Source organism: Limulus polyphemus, unplaced genomic scaffold (assembly GCF_000517525.1).
Source record: "Limulus polyphemus unplaced genomic scaffold, Limulus_polyphemus-2.1.2 Scaffold640, whole genome shotgun sequence".
In the NCBI taxonomy this organism is placed as follows: Eukaryota; Metazoa; Arthropoda; class Merostomata; order Xiphosura; family Limulidae; genus Limulus; species Limulus polyphemus.
This window is the reverse complement of record NW_013666250.1, coordinates 417,150-422,870: the sequence shown is the minus strand read 5'-3', so window position 1 is coordinate 422,870 and position 5,721 is coordinate 417,150. Positions and strand designations below refer to the sequence as shown.

The window sequence follows — 5,721 nt, the reverse complement described above, 5'->3', positions numbered from 1 at the left end:
AACAGGGTGGTTGACTTTTGGAATGGGTTGCCTTCGGATGTTGTGGGGGCAGTAAATTTAAGTGAGTTTAAGAGTAAGCTTGATAAGTATGTGCATGATAAAGGCTGGCTTTAAGAATTTTTTATAATAGTTTTAGTTTAGTTTAGAGGATGGGGCAGCCAAGATGGACCAGTAAGTCCGACGTTGTCCGAGAACGTTATGTTATGTTATGTAAGATTGTAATATATATATTAAAATATGCGATTGTGCGAGATAGGTTAAAATCAATGTTAAAAAGTCATGAAAAAGTGAGAATTAATCATATGAATTTAATTCAACGTTTCGAGGATGATTGGAGCTAAACATCTATATTGTGCTAGAAGTAATAAGAAGGTTAAAATTAACTATAAATGAATGATAAGACTGTATTTTACTATATAGTGTTTGTTAAAAGTGATGATTGGAAAATATGCACTGGCGGAATATTTAGAAGTAGTGCGATGATTTCAAATTAGCAAGTTAAAATATCTGAGAATCGATAAGAACGTTTGGATTTTAACCAACAACATTTTGGCAAATGTGATTAAAAATTTTGACTGAAACTTTTCCTTGCTTGTTACCTAACTATAAGTTTTCTACTTTCCATAATAATCTAAAAAAACTGATACTTTATGTTATTTTTTTATCATGATTGTAATTTTTTTCACTTGGTAAGTTACATGAACTTCCTTAAGTTGTCGTTTTCTGTTCTTTCTGTTGCAAACTGTCACATTCTTTCCTTCTCATATAATAAACATGATACTACTTTTACACTTTCTTACAAATATAATAAACATGATACTACTTTTACACTTTCTTACAAATATAATAAACATGATACTACTTTTACACTTTCTTACAAATATAATAAAAATGATACTACTTTTACACTTTCTTACAAATATAATAAACATGATACTACTTTTACATATATGATATATGATATATGAAGTTAAAAGGAATCGGCTCTTACTTTCTTTAAGTAAAGATGACCAAAATGTATTAAACTCATAGGAAAGGTGAACCATAGTAGTTCGTTAGAAAATATGGCGACGCTTGTTAATGGTTTTGTTTTAATTAATAATTACAATGCAAACACTAATTTATATGTCACTTCTGATAACGACTATAACCACATTATAGTCCTTCGGTGGGTCAGAGGTAAGCTTAAGGACTTAATTGCTAAATTCCGGGTTCGATTCCCTGCGGTGGATAGAGTGCAAATAGCCTATTGTGTTTGCGTTAAAACAAGCGAACTCACAGTGTAACCTGATGCATAATAAGCTTTAAGACTGATCAGTTTTGATTTTTAAGCATTCCCTTATAAGAGCGTTCCTGTAAAATAATATTATTACATCAATGTAGCCAACGTGTAGGGTGTAAAGATACACGATTATCGTATACCTCTGTGTTAATATACACGTTCGTAAACGAGGTTGAACCAAGCGGTTAAGGTAGTTTTATAATTGAGTAAAAAGAGAAATGTTAACAGTAGTACTTAATGTAACTAAAATTAATTCTTTAGCACTGGTTAAGATGTTTTTAGTTATATTGATAAGTGTTTGGCTAATAATTCAAATAAAGGTATGTAGAGAGCTATCAAGACAACGCTATTCGCTGCTTTTTGTTAGAATTGCAGTAACAAGAGTGTCAATTAAGTTTCAACAGTTAAGAACATTTCACATCATTTCATTTCACGAGAGTAACTATGACAAAAATTCTTATCGAAAAATGACCTGGAGAATAAACAACCGTTTAATTATTATAATTTGTTATTCTAAATTAATTTGTTGAATATGTGTTTTCCTTAGAGAAACTAAATGATAGCGGAATGTAAGAATTCTTATATGCATTTAAATTTCATACTTCTTCATTCTAGTTTTCAGGTCACAGTTATCGAGCCAGTTGAATGTATAGTTCTTCTCAAAACACTTACAAAAAAACAACAAGAAAAGTTCTAAATACCAAGAAAGATAAGATCAAATTATTTAAGAGCCTTAAGAGTTATTTGTTGTGGGTGGCAGTATGAAAATGTAACCAAATTCTAGCTTTGATTTTCATCTGTTCTTGTCACAAGCATTTGGAGATATCGGACACTTTTACAATACCTGGAAATGTGGATGTTCAATTTCAATCATGATATTGTGCAGTAAAGCTAAAACTTACTTCACATCAGCTTCTATTTCTACACCTTTGTTTTGTCAAGTTTCTTATTTTAACAGATAAGGAATCATAGTCTGTAAGTATCTCTCAACTAATTCATGAACACTGCACACGGGGAATCCCGTTACAGTTACAACTTGCACCGTTTGAAGCTAATAAAAAATAACGAAAGCAAGACGTGTTGAAACTTCACAACTAATACGGTAGTAACAACTTGCTTGTATTTGACCTTGCTCCATTAATCCTCAGGGCACACCTGCTGCTTAGCTGTCCTTGAGTTCTAATATTTGTAGCTCAGTTCTCTTTAGCTAGTAAGAAGAGCAGTCTCTCTTAAAAGTACGAAAAAAATCAAGCAGTGTTGGTGATATTGTTCAACAAAGATGGCCTTAAGATATATGCCCGTTGAATATCTCATTAGTTTAATGTAAAACTTGACCTGAACCAGATGTTCCCTGCTAGCTTAACAAGCATCATAAATTATTTTCACTCTAAGTTCTGTAGAAGAATATTAAACAGATACCAGCACGAGATAAACTGTTTCATTTGCAAAGTGTTTAATGAAACGTTTAAACATACGTAACATTCTACAGTGATAAACAAACAAGGTCATTCATATAGAAGAGTAACATGAAGAATAAAATGAAATAGTGTTCAACCAATCATATTATGTGTTTATCTGAACAGTTTATTTAAAACTATTATTTTTATTGTGAATTATATCAAAGTAAACGTAAATACATACAGCCTCAGTAATATATTTTAAATTAATTGTAATAATAAACTGATTTACTTTTATAAATATGAATTTTGATAAGCATGATCTATGTATTACGTTAAACATTTATTGGATTTCTCTGCAAAATGTAAGAAAGATTAAACTTTTCCAAAATAATTAAATTATATATTTTTTACCAGTTACATTGTTTATTGGCCACGATATTAAATTCGTACCGTGATAAATAACCAAAGTATTTTGAAAATATAATCATATTTACTGTTGCAGTTACTTTCGTACAACAACTACATGGGTACAGAGTCATAGTACATGTTTGCTTCATATACATATCCATTTTAATTCTGCAAAGGAATTAGCATAAAACCTTCATAAGTTAATAACCTTAAATTGCGCCTTAAGATAGCTAAGTATGAATTCTGTCATCAACGTTTTTACATTTCTTTACATATTGTAAACATAAATTGTAGCTTGAAGATTACAACAACTAAGATTTATTTTAGTAAATCATCATTCATTCCCTGTGTAAATATAGTAAGCTTAAGTTATTCTTTAAACGTCACTAATACCCTATAGAAGTTTAGTAAGCCTGAGTTAAACTGATTTTACTGCCTAAGTGTACTAAAGTGTAAATTTGCAAACTAAATGTTATCATATAATTAAAGTCTAGTAAGTCTAAGGTGTGCCTTAAAATGTACTCCAATCCATTCTAATGTAATAAAGGTGAGCTACGCTGTTGTTACAACAACTTTTAAAAACATAAGACTTGCCTTAAACATTAATACATCCGTATATTCTAGAGCTAAGATATGTTTAGTAAACTTGAAATCATTTTCAAACACATTATTTATATTTTAGTAGTATATATCACATGAATGACTAATATATATTACAAGTATTGATTAAAAGAGATAGCAAGTTCCATTACAGTAAGCTGTACATCAGGATGGTTGAATTATATAAAATGGATGCTGTTAGAGTGGAAAATATTTAAAAATTAGAAGTAAGTATTCTTATTAATAATTTTTATTGGTAGGTTAATTTTTTAAGTGTTCAGTAAGTAGAAATTTCAGATTTGCTATTTCTGTGATGGTCTTTAACTAACTTGAAGTAACTGGAAGGCTACCAGTTTCACATTATTCTGGTCAATTAAAACTATAGAGTAAAATATAAGTTGAATGAAAGAAATATATATTGATATGAACTATATATGTATATATATTATATACAGTTCTAAATTACATATGAAAATTTATTTGGTTATAGATCTTGTTCGAGCTTTTCCGTTGTTTTTCACGGTAAGAAATTAATAAAACTGTGCTACCTCAAAAACAACTGATAAGTTTGGTTTATTTTGTTTTGAATTCCGCGCAAAACTACGCAAGGCCTATCTGCTCTGGCCGTCCCTAATTTAGCAGTGAAAGACTAGAGGGAAGGCAGCTAGTCACAATTACTCACCACCAACTATTGGGCTACTCTTTTACCAACGAATAGTGGGATTGACCGTCACATTATAACGTTCTTACGGCTGAAAGGGCGAGCATGTTTGGTGTGACGGGGAATTCGAACCCGTGACCTCTCAAACTGTGAGTCGACACAAATGATAAGAATTACGCAGCTCTTTTAATTATAATACAAACTCACTAGTTGAATAATAAATATAAAACTTATAAAAAATTGGAATGTATTAAGTGGATAAATAGTGATGTACTGATGTTTTGTGATTTTTCTTCTTCAGTAAACTAGCATCTGACCTATTTTGGTTATGAAGAATATTATTATAAGTCAGTTGGAAAAATATATACAAATATATTTGGTTATGAATAACATAGTTCACATGAAAAAAATTAACATTGATCTTGAACATGTGCTCCAGCTAAACATACCTGAAGGGCACAAATTAGATTTCAGTAAAAGATAAAGTGAAAGTAACGGGCTATGAAAAACCACGCCCAGGATGGCTGTAGTTGAGTCATGTCTGTTGCATAATAATGTTGCAGTAAAATGTACTAGAATTTCTTTAAAAAAAAATTTGTAGTAAGCACATTGGAGAAGTATTTATAAAATTAACATCTCTTTATGTTTGATGCTTTCGACATTCTTTACTATATATATATTTCAAAACAATGTTTTTACCATATATTTAATCTGGTTACCCATCCTCAAAAAAATTATTTCAGAGTATTGCTATAAAGATACATTACAAGATCAGCGACTTAATTACACAACGTACATCTAAATTAGCTTGGAATAGGTAAAATTGCCAATATTTGCTTAGTAGAAAAATACACTGTATTTAACTATTTATGGTTATTTATATTTGGTTTATTTCTGTCTTTATAGAGCTTGAATGAATAACATTTATATTTAGAGAGATTTCCCTACAAAAATACGTATATTTTTATTTCACTGATATTACATTGTGTATTTAGATAGAAGAGAATACACTATTGTAGTATCATTATTAAATAGTTGTCCACTATATAATACCGAATAGTAAATTAGGCACAACGCCATAGTATAACTCATGCACCTAACTTAAGCTAGGTTACTAAATGGTAAGTTCAAAACGACTTAGAAACTAATAAGTATTATTTTATTGTTTACTCATAAGAACAAAATCTAAGTCAAGTATTTACTGTTAGCTAGAACTAACATGATTCCTGGTCAACGTTTTGTATTGTTTTTTTTGGCCTTAAGAAGTATTTTGGAACTTTTGACGAACGTACTAAATAATTTATCTCAAGTAGCTCAGCGGTAAGTCTGTGGACTTACAACATTAAAAATCGGGTTTCAGTACCCGTAGA

General features: G+C 30.0%; 1 protein-coding gene across 1 annotated transcript in view; it reads left to right on the top strand.

Annotated features, from left to right (window-relative positions):
- The window catches only part of LOC106459630, a gene marked incomplete at its 5' end in the record, with an annotated part of 50,618 nt that overhangs the window by 31,118 nt on the left and 13,779 nt on the right, over positions 1-5,721 (top strand). The window lies entirely within an intron of this gene.